Below are 13,016 nucleotides of genomic sequence, written 5' to 3'. Positions count from 1 at the left end.
CACGCTCTGAGAGCATGGGTATGGGCCATACCACGCATACCCCTACATCACCACTACAATGGTGATACGGACCGTACCCACGTTCTGGGGGGGCGTGGGTACGGTCCGTACCACGCGTACCCCTACGTCACCACTACAATGGTGGTGCGGACCGTACCCACGCTCTGGGGGGGCGTGGGTACGGTCCGTACCATGCGCACCCCTACGTCACCACTACAATGGTGGTACGGTCCGTACCACCATTGTAGTGGTGATGTAGGGGTACGTGTGGTATGGACTGTACCCACGCTCTGAGGGCATGGGTACGGGCCATACCACGCATACCCCTACATCACCACTACAATGGTGGTACGGACCGTACCCACGCTCTGGGGGGCGTGGGTACGGGCCGTACCACCATTGTAGTGGTGACGGGTACGCGTCCACGTCCACTTCCGTTGTGGCGGTACGTGGGATTGGTGGACAACCCCCCCAAAAGTGACCAAACCATGGAGGTAATTTATGTGCAGGATATATATGTTTTACATTGGGTGGGGGTTATGTTTCCTGCCCCTTGCCCCCCCCTTTGCCCCTGGGTGTTGTTCTGATCTTCTGCGGCGTCTGCGTCGGTTTCTGTGCACTAGGTTGTAGGCTAGGAGGGCCGGGATGACACGTAGGATGGGGTCCATGGCTGTCCGTCGCGTACCGGTGCTCCTGCTTCGCGTCGTCCTCAATTTCCCAGGAGTTTTTGGCTGCCATAAAAAATGAGCGGTGCGAAGTGACGTGGGCACGGATCGTACTTGCTGGTCCGTAAAACGCTGCCTGACTCCGTCCGGACATCACGTACGCGATGTCCCGGATCTGAATTGTGGGTATTTTCTAGCCGGTCGGTGTTTTGTACGACTCGTACGGAAATGGTATTTCTGTACGAATCATACTTGCGGGTTTGTAAGGTGGTTTTCCCGGGTACGAGTCGGACGGAGAATACGCTCCGTACGACCATTTGTACCCGGGTTTTACCGGATTGGAATCGGCACCTAAGTGTTTAAAAAATGCTTCCAACTGCATATATTTCTAAACCATCTGCCTATAGTAGAAAATCCCTTCCCTATTGCTTTCCAAGTACATGTTCCTTCTTACCCTTTCAAATCTTTCTTTAAGTCAGTAATGTATTTCTTCAAGTCCTTACTTTCCTCTGGAATGTTATTGCAACATTGTTGAACTTTGGGAGAAGGTCATCTAATGCAAGTCTATTCTGCAAAACTATTGATCTGAAAGCAAAAAATATCAGTATCTATAACTAAAATTCCTTCAGGTGTACTAGTAAATAACTTATCGACTACAGTAAAAACCTTTCTATTCTTGTGTGAGTTGAGTATCACTCCTAAAGAGGGTATAAGAGCACCAAAAATGCCTCCTACAATTTCACTAGCACCTCTCTTTGTTCTCACATGTTGTTCACCTGTTGGCTCATCACTTTATCCCACGTGATACATCTTTGGAAAACCTACCTGTTCCATACCATCTCTTGGTTTAACCTATAAAATACATTTTTCTCACAAATATAATAAACTTCAGGGAAAACAGGATTTGCTCCATCTATGTGTAATCCCCAATTTCCTCAAACTTTAAAAGTATATTCACATTCCCTATTGCCTATGAAATGTGTTTGAGTTGTGGATTTTCCAATGAATCTGTATAATTTCCCTTTGTGCTGCCAATCTAAAGTTAATTCTGCCATGTTTCCCACTAATCTATGCTCACTTTCATCCTTGGTCCTTTGGGGGTACTTTTGAATGATTCGCGTTGCTTTAGCTAATATGTCTCTTTGTTTGTGCAATGAATACATTAATTTATTTTCTACACCTGTCAGAATAACTTTAGTTGGTCTAGCTAGAGCATAAAAGTGTAAAAGAACATTAATCCATATACATTAATACATACATAGGTTGAGTCATACGATAAGCAGCAGAATCTTAAAAAATCATTAAAAGACCCTTAGTTAAAATAATCATTGAAAAAACATAAAGGTTCATACAGACAAAATATGAGAGGATGTGCGTTAGTTGTTATATGATTATCGTAGCCCTCAGTTTTATGGCGTATTGATTGTAAACAGCAGTCATAAAGTAGATCTTCACAGTAGGGAGAGATTGAAAAAAATTAAAAGCAGCTCTGCAATATTGAATATTCGCCTCTTTTAAAAAGGGTAACAAATAGCATTTTCTCAGCAGTGGATAAAATTTACAGAAGAACATGAAGTGTAACGTGCTTTGAGCTGAGTGATCATCACAAGGACAAACAGGCAAGTTATGGAAATAGGTACCCTGCTGAGGGAAGGTGACCATAAATGGCACATTTCATAGTCTACATCAAACTAGTAAAAGTATGTGATGCATATTATACACCCATGTTAAATGGTGTTCTATGCTGGTGTTCGTACAGATCCTCATGTGTGCGTGGACAGTTGGCTTGTCAACCACCCTCCACATTCTCTCTTCCAGGCAGCCAGCTAGAAAAGAATTCTTCAAAGACGTAAGGCCAGTAGCTGTTGCCCTACCGGGAGAAGTAAACAAATCTTCCCGTCCCAGTCTTAAGCAGGTAAATATAGCTTATCCAGGGGATAGTGAAACATCGGTCAAGTTTCAGTCAGCAAGCACTGCACTATTGAACAGGTTCTGGCTCTTTGACCTAATTCTAAGCCACAGGAGGAGTGGTTACACTTTAATAAAATCATTAATAAACCCAATCCCAACCTCTGAAAGGCATATGAAGGAGTTAGTACTTTTAGGGGCAGATACTAACCTTTTTAATAGAACCATTCTCAATTGTTTCCAAACCCTCCTTATCACTAATGCCCCACAGCCAGCCAATTAGGAGGCAAAAGCACAGCATTTGGCTCTGTAAATGGCCATGAGTTCCCTAATGGGCTTCTGACCTGGCCTACGAGCAATATTAAGGACAGCATCGGAAGCTTTGGAAAAGGCAGCAGCTCTACTGGACCTCAAGGGACCACATGTTAGATGCCTGTTGAAGGAAATACCAAAATAGGAAAACAAGGGGACAGCACTGACCTTAGTACAGATGACTACAAAGGCAGTTCTATCCTTTTTTCCTTGCACCAAATATCATTACATTATTTGGTTGATCGTTAGATCTAGACTGGTAATAGACCTGAGAAAAGCGGCCCAGAATGCATTTTAGACCGATTGTTGTCCCGGCTATTAAGACAGTATCGTCAGCCAAGATTACGTAGATTTACGTAGAAACGCTGTAATCGCCTATATGGAGACAGTCTGCCCTAAGCTCTATTAGCTATTCCTCCAGGCCATTTTCATACAGTTAGAAGAGGAACAGGGCCAGGACACAGCCCTGACGTACACCCCTAGCCAGACTAAAGCCTGTTGTTATCTCACCGCCCAGGCCATATCTTACACTTGTAGTGACATCATTGTGAAGCTCTCTAAGGTAATTAACAATACACTGATCGACCCCATGTCTGTCATGATTGCCCAGAGTTTGGACTGTGAACAGAGTCAAAAGCAGATTTCAGGTCCATAAAAGCCAGGAACAGCTTGCCCTTCTTGGCCACTGTGTATGACTTATTAACAAGTATATTTTAAGAGACAGCCCTAGGGTGGAACGAAAGCCAAATTGATCTTGGTGGTCAAATTGATTAATGAAATGGGGCGGTAGCATTACAGGCTGCCTTCTGAGCCCTTTTTTCATATGGGAATGATGGTGGCATGGGACCAACTCTTGGGCGGGCCAATAGCTAGGGCAGCATTGAGAGCACTGGTCAAGAGTGGGGTCCACAGTAAAGTATTAGCTTTAAACTGTCCGAGGGGATGCCATCTGGGCCAGAGGATTGCCCAACCGCGCAGCTGACAACTGCCAGCAGAACCTCGCTCAATTCGATCTCTGGGGAAGCAGAAAACATCATCAGGGGCCAATAGTGTGTGGAAAGATCTGAGAGCGACCAGTGTGAGCTGTTAGTGGTGTGGTCTGGGGAGTAAATATTATCCATGTCGGGGTCAGCATTGACCTTCGTGAAATGGGTGACCCAAATATCAGGAGGAATCACAGTATGAATATCAGGGTCTTTAACTTTCTCAAAATAATTACGATTTACTGTTGCCCAAAATTCTTGGCTGTCTCTTAACTCACTTGCTTGCAGTAGGGAGGAATAACATTCTTCTCTAATAGTCTTTTTCCTCACTCTAACATGTTTTGCTACAGGGTCCTACAGTTTTGAACCACATCCTGATCTTTAGTTATCTTCTTCAGGGCAGGTAATGACTGGTTATGCTCAACAACAATGGAGCCAAGGGGGTCACAAGGCAGGTCGTCCCCCACTCATAACCTTATAAACAACAGGACCTGCCTAGAACAAGAGTATTTTAGTTTTTATACGCACAGTGAGCAACTCCTACTATGGAACCTGGGTACTTGCACAACCTGTTGCATTTTGTACCGTCTCCGCGGCACTATTTGCCAATCGTTAGAGGGGGTCTAGTGTCACTGGCTCTAAAAGTCCCTAAATATTTAGGTGTGTTTGGAAAATGGTGTTCCCTAATAGTCTATTTCCCCAATGGTAAGTGTAGGAAAGAAAAGAAAAAGGAAGGAAGAAAAAACTCAAATCCGACAGGAACGTCAGATGTGGTGCCTGTCGCTATGCCTCAAAGTAAGAAGTGCAAAAAAGTGAGGAGGCCGGCAGTGCCTCACGGAAGTAACCCCAACGAGGCTGTGCAGACTGGTGCTCGCCTGCTACCTCACGTTCTCATCATAGGCGACTGCCGTCCGAAATGAAGATAAGAAATAAAACAAGGATTGTTGTGTCTATTCTAATAACTAGTGTAAGGTGGAACTAATAATCTAAACTGTGTCTATGTTCCAAAAAATAAAGTGAGTGTCGACCCTGGGACAAGGGAGACTGAGTCTGATCAGGACCCACGTGACTCCCGGTTAAAACCGGACAATACCACACTCGCTATTTGAAACTTTTATTCTATGCTGTGTGGCTGTCCACTAAAACCAACATGTTTCGTTGCCTGTATAGATTGGCGGCAACTTCTTCAGGGCTAGGGTCGACTTGCTTCTCTGCTTTGCTAGTTCTGACCAGTTTTGTATCTGTCAGCGCCGTTAGGGTTGCTCATTTACAGCATACCTCAACCCTTAATGTAGGTGGATGTATGCTACCTCGGATGGTTCTGAGCTGCTTGCCCGCTAACCGCGGATTCATGTATCTCATCGGTCTAGCGCTCCGGGTGCTCCAAAGCGATGAGATACATGAATCCGCGGTTAGCGGGCAAGCAGCTCAGAACCATCCAAGGTAGCATACATCCACCTACATTAAGGGTTGAGGTATGCTGTAAATGAGCAACCCTAACGGCGCTGACAGATACAAAACTGGTCAGAACTAGCAAAGCAGAGAAGCAAGTCGACCCTAGCCCTGAAGAAGTTGCCGCCAATCTATACAGGCAACGAAACATGTTGGTTTTAGTGGACAGCCACACAGCATAGAATAAAAGTGTCAAATAGCGAGTGTGGTATTGTCCGGTTTTAACCGGGAGTCACGTGGGTCCTGATCAGACTCAGTCTCCCTTGTCCCAGGGTCGACACTCACTTTATTTTTTGGAACATAGACACAGTTTAGATTATTAGTTCCACCTTACACTAGTTATTAGAATAGACACAACAATCCTTGTTTTATTTCTTAACTTCATTTCGGACGGCAGTCGCCTATGATGAGAACGTGAGGTAGCAGGCGAGCACCAGTCTGCACAGCCTCGTTGGGGTTACTTCCGTGAGGCACTGCCGGCCTCCTCACTTTTTTGCACTTCTTACTTTGAGGCATAGCGACAGGCACCACATCTGACGGTCCTGTCGGATTTGAGTTTTTTCTTCCTTCCTTTTTCTTTTCTTTCCTACACTTACCAATGGGGAAATAGACTGTTAGGGAACACCATTTTCCAAACACACCTAAATATTTAGGGACTTTTAGAGCCAGTGACACTAGACCCCCTCTAACGATTGGCAAATAGTGCCGCGGAGACGGTACAAAATGCAACAGGTTGTGCAAGTACCCAGGTTCTATAGTAGGAGTTGCTCACTGTGCGTATAAAAACTAAAATACTCTTGTTCTAGGCAGGTCCTGTTGTTTATAATGACTGGTTATGCGCCTTAGTGAGTTAAGCCACTTGACAGGGGACCTGCTTCCTGATTTAATTGGAATCAGAAACAAATCATAGGCAACACCACAGATCCTGTGGAAGCTATTGAGAAGCTCAGTGCTACAGCCCTGGTAACAATCCTCAGCTAGACATTTCAGGAAGTCAGGGAGTGAGGCGGCCACCAACTGTGCTAAAAAGGAGGTTTCATCTATCCTCACCTAGCTCTTAATCACCCCACAGTTCCTGGAAAATGATAAAGGGAGGCGTTGGCTCAGAACAGACCTTTTGGCAAAGAGAAAAGCATGCAGTGAGAGAGCTAGGAGTCTATGGTCATTAAGTGGTGAGTCAGCGAGACTGTAGTCCAGCTCCCAATTCCTCAGTGACTGTGAAAAAAGAATGAAATGTACGTGGCTCGGAGTACCAACTCCCAACATGGTAGGCATAGTGACCGGTATTGGACATAAAGAGTTGTGGAAGAAAATTAGATTCATTTAGCATACAATATATTGAATTCATCCCCCAAGGGGCACTGAGCTAAGTGGGTGAATGGGTCCCCTGTGCTGTCCACCAGGCCACAAACATTGGCTGTGGGAAACTGTCACAGTCTCAAATTGAAGTCCCTCAGTAGTACCACAACATAGCCCCCTTGTATGCACTTGGTACAATTTTCAGAATCCACAGTCAGTGAGACTGCTAGATCAGTCTTGTAGGTATCAAATCCTTTGTTATACATATTTATTAATTACATTAGGGTTGTTTGGCACTGAAGAAAAATCAGTAGGTAATACACAGAGCCACAATATAACCATGTCATCTGGGCAGTAAACGTTAGGGAGATAAAGGTAATAAGGCCCTCTTGGACCTGCCCACAGTTCCTGTGATGGCTGGTGTGAAGTAGCTAGTATACTCATCCATGAAAACAGAGTCTGTGAGAAACGTCTATTGTAGGCAAATGATTGTATAGGATTCAATGAATTTGAGCCAATCTTGCCTAACCTACTTGCTTGCCAGATCAGCGATATTCCACAAGGCTAACAATATTGCTTGGGTTTTGTCATTTCTAGTGCCCCAATTTGAAGTGGACTTGTCACTGGTAGCAGAGAGAGGCATGGAGCCTCCGTCCGTCTTTGGGGGCCATTTTCTACTGGCACATAGCAAGTGTCAAGGGGGGGAGGGTCACCACATCAGGGAGTCAGTCCCGTTGATCCACTTGTAATATAGGGGCAAACCTGTTGAAGGTAGGGGCAGGATTTCCAGGCAGCAATGGAGTGAACAAACATGCCTGAGGCTTGTAGAAATATCCAAGTGGGAGTGCCTCAATAGCTGTTGTTGGATGCCCAGCAAAATGTAACTTGGTCAAAGAATTCTTAGCCACCCTTCTATCTCGGAAATTGGTAACAATGCAATCAGATTTGTCAGGTTTGGGGTTGCTACCCACCCAAGGGACTCTGCTAACAAAGTTAATCTGGCTATGCAATAACTCATGGCCTCCTAGTCTGTTTTTGGTCCAGTGAGCCACCTTGTTAATCAGTTGGTTGTGGTCTTCACGGTTGCTGTAGCTTGGTGGGGGAACGTTTTTCAGTGTGATCAAATATGCACTGTGTGTGCCCTCAGGGCGGGGTGGCAGGGTGAGACCAGCACTAATGTTGCTGATAGCCCGGGGCTCTGTGGCTGGGCCCAAACCTCACTTCTTACTCTACGAGCGTCCTGCAGGCCCAGCCTGGGCACAACTATAGGCCTGTCTTGTCTAAGTCCTCCTTCTCTTCCCAGTGGGATGTCACCCGGACCATCTTGGGCCATGGGATGCACAGATGGAGCTGCACTAGTGGAACTGCCTATAGGACCAGCTGGCAGTGAGCTTGCAGAACGATGTGCCAACAAGACGATCCTCTGGTTAGCCAATGCTTCCTCCAGCTTCTCCAGGCAAATCAGAATTTGGCCCAACGCACTTGCGAAAATGGACATAACGTTACTGCGCATTTCGCCAGCTAAACCCACTAGAGTCACCTGCAAGTGGTTTGAAGATAGAAGGCTAGTTTCCGAGTTTAAATGAGTGGCTGGGCTGGACATCATGGCTGGGGGCCCAGGACATTGTCTCTTGGACTTGGCCTCCCTTTCCACCCTCTTCCTCTTGCCCCTAGGCTTTCTTGTGCTGGGCAGGCAAGATAATGATTGATCCCTCCCGAAATGGCAACAACACTCTGGGCCACTGTGACATCTGGAACATTTACCCCGGAAGGGATTGTCAGGGCATCCTGGCTCGTAATTAGCAAGGGTGAGCCAATGTTGGGGCAGACATATTGGCTGACGTATTGAGATCAAGCGGGACACATAGTTAGGCAGGTGCCAGCTCAGGCAAAGATGTCAGGGATAGGCACTGTTCGGCAAGATTAGTTTCCCTGCTGATTACCCCCACAGCACGCTGCAGGAAGCCTTCAAGGGTAGTGCCCAGCATTGGTTTATTAGGAGCAGGCCTCCATTTCCCCAAGACAAACCAGCAAAAAAGACGATCTAACAATGGTTAGGTCAGCAGAAGTCAGGGTGCAGACCAGTGGAAGTAAGAACAAAACACTCAGTACGTTTGTTAGCAGATGCCAGGTGGGTGGGCCAGCATTCTCTGGGGAATGACAGGTGCAGACAGGCCCGTACTTGGCCCAGGCTTAGTCCAGAGTGGCCAGCATGCGTCCTGTGCTGTGGGATTCCAGGAAGCGATTTTCAATGCGTGGATGTCCATGCCCCCTTCCAGCAGCACTCTGCAACAGCACCTCCTGGTGTGTTTCATGGTGGGGGATGAAGCCCCCTTGAACAGGTAGGATCTCTGGAGGCTGAATACCCCTTGCTGTGACTCAAAATGACCCCCCTACACCTGTTAAGTGAAGGGGGTCCCTTGGGAATCGTCCTCAGCGACTTTAGGTAATGGAGCCAACGACTAAAGCCAAGGTAAGGCCATCTCATTAACAGGACTACCTTACTTCTCCCCCCTTTATTTTTACATTTCATAACTTTTCCCTTTTAGGTCCCCGATCTTTAAGCACAAGGACCTTCCCCTAACCAACATTTATTGTTTGAACAGGATGCCCACTAGTGAGTCTGCCTCACCCAAACTACAGATAAGCTTTCTTATAGATTTGATACAGAACACGCTCCACGCGTGGTTTATTTTACACCATGATTGATTCCCACCGTTGACACCTATAACATCTGACATATTTTTTGTTTCTAAGTCCTGAAGAAGACCGTGTTGATCTTTTATACTAACACATAACCTCCTTGGGTTGAAACGTCAATGATAATTAGAGGTGCTCCTTACCTGTGTTTAGAAGATTACAAATCCAAGCGAAATAGGATATCTGCTCTAACATATATATGCTCTCCACGGACACCATATTGATTAATTTATGTATTGTATGTTAATCTGTGTAATGAATCCTATATTTTCTATATCACAGTCTTGATACACATTGTCAAATTTGTATTTATTTGTTTTTCTGTTTATGTATATGTTACATGACAGTCCCAGGTGGATATTTTTTTTGCATCGTTTCACAACATATGATTAATAATATACCTTGCTTAACTTATTTTCTGTTTGGTGTCATTGTGTTTTCCATTTGAAAATACTTGAACAATTTATTTGTTATATTCCTAGTGATACAGGATACTGAATATGTTTTGAAAAAGAAATAGTGTACCCCTACAGAACCAATTGTTGCTACATACCACTAGATTTCTCAGGTTCTGCGGGATACTGGGTAACCTCATTAGCCTTAATGGTACATTCTGCTGTTGGCACACAACACATCTGTGACACAGTCTTTCAGCCATCAGTCTGAACCTTGGGTTAAACCATGTCTGCCTGAACAAGCGTTCCATGGCAACTCTTCCTACACATGCAGGTGCATTATACTGTCTCACCATTGGTGGTAACAAGATATCTGGCAACACAGGTCTTCTATCGCATGAAACCCAAATGTTATCCCTGTTCCTTTTGACTTGACACAACCAGCTCTAATCCAGCCGTGCTGTTCTGTTTCTGACACTTCTTTCTGTAACTTCTTAACTTCTTCCCAAGTATCAGTTGCAGTCAACAACAGATTGCAATCTGTGGCATCTGATTTTTCATTTTAAAACTGCCCTTTAACCTCTTGAGTGCCCATGACGAGATGGTCTTGTCATGGGCCGCGGTTGCGCTGTGCCCATGACGAGACTATCTCGTCATGAACCCCGCCCGCTAATGAAAGGGCCGGCACAGGGCGGGGAAAGGGCGGGGCACTCAAGGGGTTAAAGGTGCAAACATTCAGAGCACAGTATCTCGTGGTCTTATCGGCCTACCTGTTGCCTACTGCCACATAATATATGCCATTTTGCTGTGCAGCACACTTCACAACCACAATCTGTGCAGATAACTGAAAACCCTTAAAGCAATTATAGACACTTTCACCATTTCTGATAGAGAAACCTGATGAGGTCATGACCATAACTGTCCAAAGTGGTGAACTATACCTAAGCCATATTGACTATTGGTGAAAATGATTACTCTGACTGGTTTGAAACATAGCATGCTCTAGTAAGAGCAATCAATTCGGCCACTTCTGCTGAAAATACTCCTTGAAGCCAGAAGGCGAGCCATCAACAAATATCACATAATCCGATTCAGGTAGTGGCACATCTAGTATGTCAGGTCTCAGCTTGGTGCATAGTTCAGTAACATCAAGAGAGAAATGCTCAACTTCACCCTCAATTACATCGTTTACAGGAATGGGCAAGAGAGTTGCGGGATTAAGCGTGGTACATCTCCTCAATGTGACATTTTCAGCGCCATGTATAAGTTGCTTATACTTGGTGGGACAACTGTTTGTCAGGTATTGGGTACTGGTTAACAGGACTTCGACAGAGGGGGGGGGACAAAAACAACCGAAGGATGACCCATGACAATGCTCTCGCAGTGCTCAATGCTTATGCCAGTTAAGGCTACGGCTTTAAGACATCCAGGAAAAGCAGCTGCTACTGAATCAAGTGTGGCAGAAAAATAGGCGATGGGTGTTCGAGTATTCCTGTGCATCTGAGTTAGCACTGAGAGAGCGCAGCCCTCCCTCTCACTGCAAAACAAAGCAAAACATTTATTATAATCAGGCATTCCCAGCCCGGGGCACAGCAGAGACATTCTCTCAGCTCTGAGAAAGCATACATGCATCTGTTATCCCATGGTACCGTATCTGACACGACCTTATGTATCAGCCCCTGTAAAGGCTTGACCATTAGGGAAAAGTTAGGAATCCACTGTTGACAGTAGCCCACTGTTCTGAAGAACATCCCAGTCTGGGTTGTTGGTGGATGCATTTTCAGAATCACTGAGATTCTCTCTTGTGACACCTTCCTTGATTCTTTCTCAATGTGATGTCCTAAGTACAGGACTTCTTTCTTACAGTACTGCAATTTGGTTGGGAACACTTTATGTTAATTGCCAACTAAGTAGTTCAACAGAGCAACTGTGTCTCATTTGCAAGCCTCCTGTGTATTCTTCACCACCAATAAGTTGTCCATGTAGTGGACTAGGACTGAGTGATAGGACATCACCAGATTTTTTAAAGAATCTGGTTAAAAATTGAGGGGTTCTCCATATTCCCTTGTGTGACTCTGCACCATGCCAAATCACAGCTGCTGAATGGGAAAGCAAAAAATAATTTGCTATCTTCATGCAATGGTATGGAAAAGAAGGCTTTGCATAAATTGATGGCATAGAATCTCTAGGCCTCACATGGAATCTGAAACAAATCTCAGCTAGATTTGGTACCATAGGACAACAAGGAACAACAATGAAGTCCCCCCTTCTCAAATCCTGCCTATGCAGAACTTGCTCTTGGGTTTTTGCAAACCCACAATGGGTGGGTTACAAGGACTCCCCATAATCTCCTTCAGAATGCCTCGCTCAATCATTGAGCCAGTCACAGGAGTAATCTCAGCAATAGTTGGAGGGATCAAATTGTATTGCTGGATTCTCTGGTACTCGACAATAGGCTTCACTGTTATGCGAGTGGTTCAACATCCTTTATGAGACCTATATCTTTCCCTGAAAAGTCCCAGACTTCAGTTCACACTGGGTCTCTTAGCTCTGTTGGCAAATCCTCTTTTGTCAACATGGGGAAAAGTTTGATCTTTTTCCTCTGATTAAGAAATTTAAAGACAATATCCTCATCATGAGCGTGGAACTTTATACCATTTTGGGTACAGTAAACTGAAATATTTAGTTTGTACAGCAAGTCTCAACCAAGTAGGTAAACAGGACTCAAACCACACACCACAAATCCGTGATTCTCATCAAAGGACCCTATTTTAATAAGTATGGCTTCTGAAACTGGGCTAGTCACTCGTTTATTCGCAGCTCCCATAACTTGGATTCTCTTTCCCAAGAGGGGTAGGTTGAGAAACTCTGCTGTTCTCACAGTAGAGAGGGTAGCACCAGTAACTGAGGAACAATATGGGATACCCATTTACCTCACAATCTGGTCTACCTCTAAGGTTTCACCATGCACATAATACTCCTCTCCTCTCAGGCCCCTCCATTGCGACAGGTCTGAGCTGTAATCATTATCGATATCTACCATAGAGTACTGTTGGGACATACCTTGATTCACAAAAGGATTTATATTGGGAATTTGATTCAAACTATATCTCTGAACATTTGCATTTATTTGTGTCATCGGGCCTAATGGAACCTGCATTATCTGAGCTTAAGTTAGATTGGGATTGTGAACCCTTTGTCTATGTACTTGCTGTGTCTGAATCATATTATTACCTTGTGATTGAACAAATCCACCATTCTGAACCTGATTCCCATTCGCCATGTTACCAGCAGTAGATCGA

This window comes from Triturus cristatus, chromosome 5_2, assembly GCF_964204655.1.
Source record: "Triturus cristatus chromosome 5_2, aTriCri1.1, whole genome shotgun sequence".
NCBI lineage: Eukaryota > Metazoa > Chordata > Amphibia > Caudata > Salamandridae > Triturus > Triturus cristatus.
Note: the sequence above shows the minus strand (reverse complement) of the source record.